Source organism: Pelobates fuscus, chromosome 7 (genome assembly GCF_036172605.1).
Source record: "Pelobates fuscus isolate aPelFus1 chromosome 7, aPelFus1.pri, whole genome shotgun sequence".
Lineage (NCBI taxonomy): Eukaryota > Metazoa > Chordata > Amphibia > Anura > Pelobatidae > Pelobates > Pelobates fuscus.
The window spans coordinates 94938515-94953125 of NC_086323.1; the positions used below are offsets into that span (position 1 = coordinate 94938515).

General features: G+C 38.8%; 1 protein-coding gene across 2 annotated transcripts in view; it reads right to left on the bottom strand.

The window, feature by feature from the left end:
* LOC134568007 (solute carrier family 26 member 6-like) overlaps positions 1 to 10276 on the bottom strand; it is a 67214-nt gene extending 56938 nt beyond the window's left edge. For both annotated transcript variants that reach the window (XM_063426224.1, XM_063426223.1), the window contains exon 1: positions 10195 to 10276. The gene's annotated coding sequence lies outside the window, so the exon portion shown is untranslated. The remainder of the gene's footprint in view (positions 1 to 10194) is intronic.
* Between the last annotated feature and the right edge of the window lie 4335 nt (positions 10277 to 14611).

A 14611-nucleotide genomic window follows, 5' to 3' on the forward strand; every position in this document is an offset into this window, starting at 1 on the left:
GTTACTGGCTATGGGAGGATAATGTATAATAAGCACAGGTTACTGGCTATGGGATGATAATGTATAATAAACACAGGTTACTGGCTATGGGGGGGATAATGTATAATAAACACAGGTTACTGGCTATGGGAGGGATATAGTATAATAAACACAGGTTACTGGCTATGGAAAGATAATGTATAATAAACACAGATTACTGGTTATGGGGGGATAATGTATAATAAGCACAGGTTACTGGCTATGGGAGGATAATGTATAATAAACACAGGTTACTGGCTATGGGAGGGATAATGTATAATAAACACATGTTACTGGCTATGGAGGGATAATGTATAATAAACACGTTACTGGCTATGGGGGGATAATGTATAATAAACACAGGTTACTGGCTATGGGGATAATGTATAATAAACACAGGTTACTGGCTATGGGAGGATAATGTATAATAAACACAGGTTACTGACTATGGGGGATAATGTATAATAAACACAGGTTACTGGCTATGGGGGGATAATGTATAATAAACACAGGTTACTGGCTATGGAGGATAATGTATAATAAACACAAACACAAAAAAAAAAAAAAAAAATGCAGCTTCAGAATTAATCTAAATTGTATGTTGTCTAGGAGGTGGGAGGGTCTGGGAGGGAGGGTCTGCTGCTGATTGGCTGGAATGTGTCTGCTGACTGTGAGGTACAGGGTCAATGTTTACTCAATGATGACGAATTGGGGGCGGACCAAACATCGTATATGTTCGCCGTCCGTGGCGAACGCGAACAAGCTATGTTCGCCAGGAACTATTCGCCAGCGAACCGTTCGGGACATCACTATTAGGGAGTTTACAAGCTGCAGTTGAGTTCCAATCCAAATCACCCCAAGTAGCGTAACAGAGAGAAAGAAAGAGAAAAAGAAAGTTCATGTTGAGAACATTTTATAGTGGACCGAAGTGATTATCTTGCATTGAAGCAGTTGAGACTGGACATTTCTAGTTCCCTTTTGATGAACATTTCAATAGACTTGTGCATTTGGTTTCAAACTTAATGCAATCCATTCAAATGTGGGATGATCAGTAATATCCTGAACTCTAAAATGGTATTTGGACAAACCACGAGACAAACAAAACGGACTGTTTTTCTGTTTCATGATTCAGAGTTCTGTCTAAGTTAGACGTGACCAATACAGGGAAAAAGATAGATAGATAGATAAATTTATAGACAAATAGATAGATAGATTTATAGATAGATAGATACATAGATAGATCGATTTATAGATAAATAGATAGATAGATTTATAGATACATAGATAGATAGATTGATAGATAGATAGATAGATAGATGTATAGATAGATAGATATATAGATAGATAGATTTATAGATAAATAGCTAGATAGATTTATAGATAAATAGATAGATAGATTTATAGATAGATAGATAGATTTATAGATTTATAGATAGATAGATAGATTTGTAGATAGATAGATAGATAGAATTATAGATAGCTAGATAAATAGATATAGATAGATAGATAATTGAAAGATATATAGGTAGATAGATAATAGATAGATATATAGATCGATAGATAGAGACAGACAGACAGACAGAATTAATTAATGTTTACACCTATTTGTGTGATAATAAACTAGCACATACCCATCTCAAGTCATGCAGAGCACATATCAATGAGGAGTGTGATCACTGAGTGAAAATGATTAACTGAAAACGTTTAACAATGTCTTTTGTGACGCACAAAAACTATACAATGAGAAAGTATCAAATAACAAACCAATGTTAACGTCTCCAGACCCCATTGTCATGGTGAGTTCAGGGATGCATAAACTCCATATTTAACACACCCACATTTCAGGCAGGCATTTTAACCCTACGTGGAAATGAAAAACATTTGTATATACTTTCTACTCATGTCATTTATTTCAGTGCTGGAGAGGCACATCATTATAAACACTTTTTGTTTTCTGTGGTAGCTTAAAGATTCATTTTTCCCCATGATAACATCATAATATCCATATATGTTTAATTGGGCAGAGCGTCTGAGTGACCACAGGATTCTGTTTTCCATTGTTATTTCCCCTCTATATTAGTGTGATAAACTTTTTCTTTAGCCTGATCGCAACGTTAGGGCGTACTATGCTGTCCTAAAATAGGTGGGCTTTAACCCTCTTAGGGCGGCATAGCAGCCCTACAAATATACAGCTTGTCACCGCGATCACTGTTACAATGTCTTTGCCCACAACAAGAGGACATAGTCTTAAATTAGAGGTGCAAAGGTTTAAAAATAATATCAGGAAGTATAACTTTACTGAGAGGGTAGTGGATGCATGGAATAGCCTTCCAGCTGAAGTAGTAGAGGTTAAAGGACCACTCTAGTGCCAGGAAAGCATACTCGTTTTCCTGGCACTAGAGTGCCCTGAGGGTGCCCCCACCCTCAGGGACCCCCTCCCGCCCGGCTCTGGAAAGGGGAAAGGGGTAAAAACTTACCTTTTTCCAGCGCTGGGCGGGGAGCTCTCCTCCTCCTCTCCGCCTCCGTTCCTCCCCGTCGGCTGAATGCGCACGCGCGGCAAGAGCTGCGCGCGCATTCAGCCGGTCACATAGGAAAGCATTCATAATGCTTTCCTATGGACGCTTGCGTGTTCTCACTGTGATTTTCACAGTGAGAATCACGCAAGCGCCTCTAGCGGCTGTCAGTGAGACAGCCACTAGAGGAAATAGGGGAAGGCTTAACTAATTGATAAACATAGCAGTTTCAAAACACTAACCATAGTAATGGGTATTGTGAAAAGACAAGTATCAGGTCTTATTGGCACAAGTACCCCATCCTGGCTTCCACACTTCTCCCTGGAGTTATAAAAAGGGATTGATATGCTGCAGTTCCTTAATTTTGACAATAAGACACTGTGTCCGCTGAGAAACCACCCATTGTTTCACAGACTCTACAAAATTCAGTCCTTTATCCAACTTGTATTGTATTTGTATTGACGAATCCCTTATGAAATCTAAAGGTAGACTTTCTTTTTAAATAATATATACCATCAAATTCTATAAATTATGTGAATCCACTACTGGTTATACATGGGCGCTTCAGATATATCAAGTCTTCACCCACCAGGATGCCATGATTCTACTAGCACCATAACCACTACAAAGTTCTGTAGTGGTTATTGTGCCTGGATTGTTTCTTTAAATAATCTACCAGTGCCCCTCCTGAGATTAGGTTCTGGATCTGTGCTTGAACGGCAAGCATTTCTGACGAACAGCGCTGCACTTTACATATATACAACCAAGGAAATTATTTTAACTTGGGGCATCTAGGAAAAATATCAAAATATTAAGGGTGCCTTGAACCTAAAAAGTTTGGTAACCACTGGGCTAGACCAAACATCTCAAAATATGCAATTTGGAATATTTTCGGCTGCCTACTTTTGAAAATAGTATGCCATAATGGTTTAAATGTTGTCACTCAGGATGCCAAACTCTCTCAAAGAGTGACCATAAGATCACTTTGCCAAATTTCCAGGTATGAAGACTGAGATGCCAATGCCATATACTTGGCCATGTAACTTTCAAAAAACTCCATAAAACCTGTACATGGGGGTACTGTTGTACTCGTGAGACACAAATCTGAGTGTTTTAAAGCAGTAAGAAGAAATCACGATATCATCAGTGAAAGTGCAAATTGTTTGGGAAAAATGCAAAAAACACTAACCAGGGTTTGTAACTATGTGGCTATTAAACACGACTGAACATAGCCCATTTTGAATATCCTAGGTTTTGCACATTTGCAGATGGTATGCAATGATGGGGTAATTTTAATTTCTGGGATATGTTATGGTCTTAAAGGCAAAATGGGGCCAGCAAACCAATCTGGAAAATTTCAATATGTAAAAACTGAATTGAGTAAGCCCAATATTTGATCCTGTAACTTTCCAAAACGTATAATGACCATGATATCATCAGTGAAAGTGACGTGTTTGTGTGAAAAAAAACATACTGTTGTAGTTGTGAGACATTGCTGAAAACAAATATGATTTTTTTTTTTTTTTTTTTTTTTTTTTTTTTTTTTTTAGTTTTTAATTCTTTATTTTTGGCAGTGCAGTAGTGAGTACATCATTTGGCAATGACAAGAATAAGGTACATCAAAAATATACAATAGTCAATGTTGGTTTGTACAAAGATTTAAAGCATACTGCACTGTTATTTTATGGTTAAAGTAGCGTAAACAACATTTATGAACAGAGTAGTTACATATCTCAGTTTGCATGTCTTAACCTCCCACAATGACGGCGTTTACTTCCACTATCTGGGCAGAAGGGGAGACAACGCATCTGTTTGAGGAGCTGGCCAAGCTTATGAGGCGGTTAATGTTAGGCACATGTTTCAAACACAAAAACCAAAAATAAAAGTATAGGATAACTGTGAATAAACATGCTGGATTGTCCAGTCTGACCCTAGGGACGTGCAGCGTAGGCCGACTAGGATTAACCTAACATGGGCCTGAGGTTCGGGGACACTAGTGGCTCGCTGAGTTCATGGATGGTATGCTAGGGCAAGGGCCCCGAACTTGCTGAGGTGATTGGCTGCTTCTTAGTTTAACTTGACAGGGTGCTTAAAGTATAGGGGTTGTCCAAATTTAGCTCCCCTGGGTTCAAGTATGATAAGCCTCCTTTCCCTTTATATATAGATTTATATATTTATATAGCAGCCCTGAAAATTGTTAGTAATAGGAAATTATAACCAGAAAAACTTTGTGTAAGTAGCGAATGGGTGTTCGGTCTAGCGGTTAGGTAGTGGGAGAGTCAAGGTGGTTCATAAGTGTGTCAACGTTAACAAAATGCTTAATGCATGATACACTATCACCGATATAGCTACACTAGCTTTTACTAGCCGGACAGTTGCATGGTTGACCTTCTTAGTGTGATGTGCGCACATTTTTAAATATAAACACGTTCGGTAATCACAGACATATATATTTTTAGAGTTTACACATTGTTATAATTTTAACTAGCTTGAACACTTATATTGTCAAATATGATTTTTTTGAGTAGGAAAATGTATAATGGTGATGAAATCACCAGTAAAAGTATTTTTTTTGTGAGAAAAATTGAAAAAATAAAAAAGAACACTAACTTTGGCCAGGGTTTGTGACTAAGTGGCTACTAATCAAGACTGAGCATAGTCAATTTTAAATATCCTGGGTTGTGTACATTTGCAGATGGTATGCTATGATGTGGGTAATTTTAATTTCTGGGCTGTCAAAAGGTCTCAAAGGCAACAAAGGCCTAGCAAACCAATCTGGCAAATTTTAAATTGTGAAAACTGAATTGGGAAAGCCCTATAATTGACCCTGTAACTTTCCAAAAACCCATAAAACCTGTTCATGTGGGGTACTTGTGAGTCACCGTTGAACACAAATATGATTGTTTTAGAGCAGTAAAACGTATAATGACCATGATACCAGCACTTTTGCAAATGGTATGATATGATGGCGGTAATTTTCATTTCTGGGTTTCCATACGGGCTCAAAGGCAACGTAGACCCAACAAACCAATCAAACAAATTTCATTGGGTAAAAACGGAAATAACTCTGTAACATTACAAATCCTTTACATTGGGGGATGTGGCTACTGATGTTTTTGTGAGACATTGATGAAAACATGATGAAAATGATTGATAAAAATATGAGTGTATAAAAGCCGCAAAACATAATAATATAATATGAGTATATCGCCAGTGAAAGTGAAAGTGTAGTGTGTGAAAAATGCAAAAAACAAATATGAACACCAAGGTTGGTTAGGGTTTGTGACTAAGCGACTATGAAAATGGACTGGACGTGCCTCATTTTGAATACCGTGGGTTGTCTACTTTTGCAGATGGTATGCCACAATGGGGGTACATTTCCTTTGTGGGCTGCCATACAGTCTCAAAGGCACCATAGGCACTGGCACATTTTAATGTTGTAAAATTGAAATGGGCAAGCCCCATATATGACCCTGTAACTTTTCAAAACCCTATAAAACCTGTACATAATAGGCACTGTTGTACTTTTTGGACTTCACAGTGTACCAATATGTGTATTTAATTGCAGCAAAATCTACAGTATTATAATATTTAAAGTTAAAATACATGCAGAACTTGGAAAATAACATTTCTTAATTTCTCATACTTTTATAGACTTTATTCATATTAAATTGTGTTGCATATATAAATATTTGATGTGAAATGAAAGCCCTTACAATTGCCTCCATCCTTGAAGGGATACTCCGGACACTAATACATTTTTTGCAGAATGCTGCCTTAGTAGCCACATTCGCTCTAATTAAGAAAAATAGTTTTTTTTTCCACAATCCATCCCCTTAACCAGCGAAGTGCAGCCCCTTACCCCACAAAAGTGCAGCCCCTTACCCACCCACTGTGCAGTACCATACATCCGACAGTACAGCCTCTTACCCCCCCCCCCACAGTGCAGTTCCATACTGCCCACAGTACAGCCCCTTACCCCCACAGTAAAGTCCCTTACCCCATCTACAGCACTTACTCCATGCATTTAGGGCCAATTATTGGATATTGCTGAACAGGGTCCCGGTCAGCCACCACGGTCCTTTAAGAGCAAGACCAGGCCCCTGTAGTATCGGCCAGCTGGGAGGAAGTGACAGTCAATCACTTCCTCCCAGCTACATAAGAAAGCCTGCGCGGGAGGGAGGAGGTGGTGGCGCACGCAGGTAGAATGGGAAGGAGAGGCAGGAGTGAGCTTCTATAGATCCTCACTCCCATCAGCCCCAGCCAGCATCACCAGGACCCCATGCAAACCACCGTCATGGACACAAAAGGTATGCTAACACTAGAGTGGCTGCAAATATACATATATCTGCATGTGTATCAGGTTGTGTATCTGTGTTTCTGTGTGTCATTCTGTGTACCTGTGTGTCTGTATCTGTATGTGTGTCACTGTGTTCATATGTGTCTGTGTATCTGCATGTGTTTCAGTGTATGTGTGTATGTGTATTACAGTGTGTGTTGCAGTGTACAGTGAGGGGAAAAAAGTAATTGGTCGCCTGCTGATTTTGAACGTTTGTCCACTGACAAAGAAATGATCTTAATGGTAGGTGATTTTAATGGTAGGTGTATTTTAACAGTGAGAGACAGAATAACAAAACAAAAAAAAAGGATCCAGAAAAACACATGTCAAAAAAGTTATAAATTGATTTGCACGTCAATGAGTAAAATAAGTATTTGATCCCCTATCAATCAGCAAGATTTCTGGCTCCCAGGTGTCCTTTATACAGGTAATGAGCTGAGATTAGGAGCACTCTCTTATAGGGAGTGCTCCTAATCTCAGTTTGTTACATGTATAAAAGACACCTGGGAGCCAGAAGCACACAATCAATCAATCAATCAATCAGATTCCTAACTCTTCACCATGACCAAGACCAAGGAGCTATCCAAGGATGCCAGGGACAAGATTGTAGACCTACACAAGGCTGGAATGCGCTACAAGACCATCGCCAAACAGCTTGGTGAGAAGGTGACAACAGTTGGTGCGATTATTTGCAAATGGAAGAAACACAAAATAACTGTCAGTGTCCCTCGGTCTGGTGCTACATGCAAGATCTCACCTCGTGGAGTGAGGAATCAGCCCAGAATTACACAGGAGGATTTTGTTAAAGATCTCAAGGCAGCTGGGACCATAGTCACCAAGAAAACAACTGGTAACACACTACGCCGTGAAGGACTGAAATCCTGCAGCGCCCGCAAGGTCCCCCTGCTCACGAAGGCACCTGTACAGGCCTGTCTGAAGTTTGCCAATGAACATCTGAATGATTCAGAAGAGACATAGGTGAAAGTGTTGTGGTCAGATGAGCCCAAAATCAAGCTCTTTGGCATCAAATCAACTCACCCTGTTTGGAGCAGGAATGCTGCCTATGACCCCATCCCCACCGTCAAACATGGAGGTGGAAACATTATGCTTTGGGGGTGTTTTTTGCTTAGGGGACAGGACAACTGCACTGCATCAAAGGGATGATGGACGGGGCCATGTGCCGTCATATCTTGGGTAAGAACCTCCTTCCTTCAGCCAGGGCATTGACATTGGGTTATTGTCCATTATGCCAATAACCCAAAACACATAGCCAAGGCAACAAAGGAGTGGCTCAAAAAGAACCACAGTTAGGTCCTGGAGTGGCCTAGCCAGTCTCCAGACCTTAATCACATAGAAAATCTGTGGAGGAAGCTGAAGGTGCAAGTTGCCAAATGTCAGCCTTAAACCTTAATGACTTGGAGAGGATCTGCAAAGAGGAGTGGGACAAAATCCCTTCTGAGATGTGTGCAAACCTGTAGGCCAACTACAAGAAACATCTGACCTCTATTATTGTCAACAAGGGTTTGGCCACCAAGTACTAAGTCGAAAGGGTCACCTGGGAGCCAGAAATCTTGCTGATTAATAGGTGATCAAATACTTATTTCACTCATTGACATGCAAATCAATTTATAACTTTTTTGACATGCGTTTTTCTGGATTTTGTTTTTGTTCTTCCGTCTTACTGTTAAAATACACCTACCATTAAAATTATAGGACAAATGTTCAATTTCTGCAGGGGATCAAATATTTTTTTCCATCACTGTATGTGTATATGCGCATATTAGCATTCAACAGCCCACAGCACACATATATACACCCCTGTATTCAAACTTCAACACTACATACCAACACAATCCTGCATTGAAATGTCAACACTACATACAAACACATCTCTGTGTTAAATAACAGAATTAAATATAAAACACCCCTGCATGCAAACACAAACACGACACATAAATGCATGCTTGCATTCAAACGCCAACACCACATACAAACACACCCCTACACCTTCAAACACACAAACACTGCTCAGTGCGAAATACAACCTTGGAAGCATGGGGAAATGGTAGAGCACTAGCTGACAAAGCATTATTAGAGTTGCATGACAAATGGGGATCTACCTTTTGGCCCCACTTGCTATAGGGGGGCCCAAAATAAATCTACTTTTGTTCTGCCACGCTTTGGGGTGGATGGTGTGATTGCATGCCAGAGACTGGGGGTAGGGCAGGGTTCAAGCTGCCTAAGAAAATGCTTGACCATGGTTCAAGCAATTTTAAAGACGGACCTGATGCTCCTCAATGAGGAGCATTGGATTGGACCATCACGGAGGAGGCAGTGGACCATGATGGCAGGGAGGTGAACGGTGCCGGGAAAGCATCGACACTGGTGCATCGACACTGGAAAAATGTGAGCAAAACATAGATTTTTTTTTATGATAAACGGAGGGGGATTTATGTTGAGCTAGATACAGGTACACTACAGCATTAGGATACAGGTTTGCATTCCTAACGCTATATTGTTCCTTTAAGTGAGAGACACCGACGGCAAATGATAATTGGGTCACTAGAAATGACATATAGAATTGTACATACTATTTTGTATCAAGAAGAGGTGACAATTTGAAGTTACAAAAGGCATCAGGACATGAGACAGTCAAATTAACACTGAAAAAAACTAAGAGTTTCTGCTATATTGTATATAAAAAAAAAACAAAGTTTTGCATCCCTAATAGTGTTACAGAAGTTTTTACTATTTTTCTGTTTGCAGTTAGAACTTAAAGCTCGATTGAGCTTCCCTTAGACTCAGACAGACTAAGACAGACCTGGCTGTCTTAATTCTCTCACAGCGCATCTTGGATCTCATCTACTGATTCTGTCTTGATTGACGCTAAAACATTTCACAAAATACAGTTTAGTAATAGTTAGATAAATACTAAAATATATAAAACATACTTTAAAAAAAAAAATATTATGCACAACAACTGTGTCAGTTTAAACTTTGGTCTTTATTCACAACATTTCAGTGCTATCTCTTGACACAGTTCTTGACACAAATGCCAATCATTTAAGTCTCTACCTGTACTTATGTGCAACCGGGCATTTAAGATGAAATTTTTTTATCTTTGTGCAATACTTTATTGTAAATGTTAAGATGACATTACCTAAATAAATAATTGAGCTATACTAAGCTTGTTTTATTACTAGACATGACCTATATGGTTGAGGCTCCAATACATTATCCTGTTTTATTTTATTTTTTAAATTTCTCAATGCACACCCTAATGAAATGTGCTTTGCATGCCTACGCTTATTTCAAAGTACTCACCACCTTTATTTGAATGCACGGTCTCTTCAAAAGTTCCCTTCTCCGCAGCTCTGAACTTGCACTGCCCTCTGCTATCTGAAATCTCTCTCTCTCTCTTGCTGTCTCTTATCTTCGTAACTCCCTCCCATCAGCACTGTCAAGCTTCATCTCTCCCTGACTTTCAAAGTAGATTAAAAGATCACCTATTAAATGTAAAAAATCACAACAAATTTCACTAACTCTTTATTGTATCAATCAATGCCATGGGGACACTTTTAAACCCATAGCCATGACAAGAGGAGTGCCCCAGACACAATCTAAAGAAGAACAACAATCCTCATCTCCTATTTAGGTGTGATAACATGTGAAACATGCTATTGATATGCTGTCAGCCATCTTGCTACTATCAGCCATTTTGTGGAATAAAACCAATGGAGTACAAACTCTGTTTTCTTTTGGTTGTTTATAATATGGCTATCAATAAACAGAGTGTAAATGTACAACATATTTTATATGTTGCTTTGTTTTAATTTGACGTTTTATTCACCTAACACAGACTTGTGGCGTATTGAGAACCAAATGATAATATTTAGGTTAAAAGAAACAAGCTATGGCTATAACTGAGTTGGCGAAATTTCCCAAATGCTGCACTTTTTAACTGAATTTAGCAATTTAGCTTTCAATTAAACTACGATTAACTGCTTAGTTTTTTTAAATTCCTTGACAGCATGTTCCTTGGATTTAAAAAAAACAAACAAAAACAAAACAGCATAATATTTGATAAAACAGATAATGCATAGCTAACACAGACAATTGCAATTTGCGTATAAAATAGAGTTTCAAATACACCTAAAATATTTAAATTATGTAAATATTTATATATATCTATATATATTTTTTTTTTAATTAAACTTCTGCAGAGATATTAAAAAGGGGTTAAAATATTGGAGATGACATAGAATAAAATAAGTATGCCAAAATTATGTTAATAAAATGTTTTACCTCATTGGTATTTGTAAGGAACCTGATTGTACTTTTATGAATCAAATTCCTAACAATACCCACAGAACACAAAAATAACGTATTCCGATAAATGTTATATCTACAGAAATGCTCAGAGACAGAATAGAATCCCGGCAATTTGTTGTATTTGTTGTTGTTGTTTTTTTTCTTTGCATAGTGAAGACTATGCTGAAACAAAGAAGAAGATGGGGAAGGTGGGACTAAACTGTGATTTGCCTTGCTGCATAGTCTGTGCATACATTGTATACAGACATTGTAGGGGCCGATAAAATAGAATTTTAGAGAATCTGATAAATAAAAAATATTTGCGATTCCATTAACATTAATCGTTTCCAATAAATATGTCCGTGATGTACGTACTATAGAAATGCAGTATAAACATTTCAGTTATGTATGGCTTTTTATAGTTGTTTAGATGCTAATTTATATTGACACTTTGAAATGTTTCTTCTAATATCTTGTCATTTGATTGTTTACTTTCATGTGTTCTCCTTTTTCAAAATTACGGAAGTTTATGTGGTGTCTTTACACTTTGTAATGTAGATTTTACTGTCCTTTAAATAACTAATTTCTATATTTTTTTTAAAATACAGTACGCTTGATTACTAGTATCATAAGTACTAGTCTATGATAAATGTGAAACGCGTTCAGAATCCATGTAGGGTAATTCTTAGCCTCCATTGCCTCTCTCTCCCCGCCCCCTCTCTCATATACTTGGATCTAAAGCTTTTTGTTAGCTTATTCAGAATTTCATCTAGATGACATGTTACTTATGAGGTCTGTGAGTATTTTCCGTTCCGTACTGCATTTTATGCGTGTTAAGGATACACCTTGTGGAAATGATTTGAAGCTTACTGATGACAAAGTGCGGTTCTTTTTTGGAATTGTAGTGAAGATGGAATTTGGACCCGTGGACCCATGGAACCAGCACCAGAAGCCAGCAGTAAATCTATCAGTCACATTAAGTAACCACTGTGTACTTAATTATCTTTCCTTTTTTATTCGAGTTGCGTAATAAAGGCTATGTGCAGAGGAGATTTTCAACTTTTCTGTGAGTTTTTTGTTTGGTTTTATATTCTATAAAAAATATGCTAATATATTGGCAGAATGCCTGGGTAATGTACCTTTGCCAGTACAGATGCCAAGCCAGAAGCCATTTGTGACTGTTTGTGCTATTTGTGACTCCTGTTTGACTGAATGCCACATGAACTTGCTACATGACCCCAGCTCTGAGTGAATCCGGGCTGCCTTGAAGTGCAAATGTACTCTAACCTTGATTCACACGATCTGCACCCAAGCTTCATGCCTTGGTTATATATTTATCTCACTACTGCCTGATAAGCAAAGAGCACCAGCAGTATACTTGTTTCTTGAGATTTTGGATCGGCATAGATTACCCATAAAGAATCTTTTTTTTCAGTTTGAATGTATTTATTTTCATTATTAACATTTGTAACTATGGAAGAATTTGGGGCAATCGTCAAATTTCTTTACAATTCAAATTCCATGCTGTTTTATGACAGTACCACAAAACAAACAAAAGAGCCAATGGGTGTACCATTTTGTTTGTTTTGTGATATAGAGTTAACTATTTCCCGGCTGGTTAAAATAGTTAGAAAACACCCCATGAGTAGTACAAAGGAGGTTCTATATCTCTCCAATGCCACGGGCATTGGGTGGGGGCTTCAATTTAAAGAACACAATAGGGCTATAAAAAAAATAAAGCATGGAGTCCACCCCAGTGCCCACACAGTAGGGCTTTAACTAAATTAAAAAATGTGAGGGGTTTTGGTCTCGCATAGAAAGCCGATCACGCATCTCCACCTCACCCACACAAACCCAGCGACAACCACCGAGGGCTCCTACCTCCACTCTGCTCGAACCTTCAAAACCCACAGTTCACCGCTTTACCTCAGCGCCAAACTCTGGGAGGCAGAAGAGGAGGAAGCAGAGAGCTCGGCGACCGCAGAAACGCCGCCCCGGCGGCAGCCTAAACTTACCTAAGCCTCGGTCCAACCAGAGACAAGTCCCAAGGCACGGTCTGCATCCCGGGAGAACAAAGACTCGACATGCACGACAGGTCGCAGGCGGCGGATGCGGCGACTACGCCCGGGCAGCGGACCAGAGTGCACTGGAATATGCTGGAGCCCTGGGCCGGTGGAGCACCGCTATATGGGACTCGATCCATGGAGGCTCAGTTCACAGAGACTGCATGAAGTGGCCCTGTAGAGGCATCGGCTAAATCTCTGGGCCTCCGAGATTGGCGCACCCTACCTGATTCCGGACCATCCACAACTACCGACCACCCTTACCATTCACATGGACTCCAGACCTGCAGAGTAGAGAGTCAGGTCGTAAATGACTGGGGGACATACTTTGCTTTACTTTAATCTTATACTTTTCAGATGAACACTTATGATTTACTTTGACCAATATTACTGAGAGTGATACTTTTTAGCCCTTACATGTTTCATATGTAACAGATACTCTACTTATCTACCCTTACTTTATGTTTAATACCATGAATCGATAAGCATAACAAATTGTTGGGGTATGTACCACTATAAGCTCCTGTGAGAAAGATACATAAAATACATTATTAGAAATATTTCACTATAGGTGAGGTACACACTTGCTGAATTTGCTTTAGATAACTCCTTCAGGAAATTAAAAGAGTGTAAATACGAGAGATGTAAAGCTACATTAAGCAAATGGCCTCCTGTCCTAGTCTTATCACCCTCATTGGGAATTGTCAGAGGAGCTTATTTGCCTCATACATGTTAGCCATATATTTTTCAGTGTGCAGATGTTTTGTTTTCACCTGTATAGCATATTTTCTTATAGTTGGCCCCCAGTGGCATTATATGAGCTGCACTAGATGTTTAAATACCACAATTGGCAGTTGTGACGACACAGGCTGTCCCTACTCTCTTAAACATTGCCTTACCCAGTGGTGTTTGTTTCCTATGTTTTGTGTATTTTAGTTCCTACTCTGTGGCATAATAGCATGTTGTTTTTGTTTTTTGCCCTGTTTACCTATACAAGGTGTAACCTTGACCAGCAGCTACACATGTTGTGGCCTAACATTAATAATTATACTTACCTAACACGCTTCCCATTTGAAAAGCGAATTGCAAATTGCCTGAACGTTTCACTGTTCATCTACAATCCCATGCTAACATATAAGTAAATCAGAAGCTGGTTATACCTGTGAAGCATACTATTATTATCTTATTATATTATTATCCTATTTTAAATACCAAAAATGCCAGTTTACATAACTTTTTTTTTTTTACTACTCATACCTGTTCATCTTCTGGCATGACTTGCATTACCCTGTTTACTTATTTAAACATTGTGCAGTTCAATCCTATGTCGTGATACTGAATGCCTTGATTTGCCTGTTACTGCTATC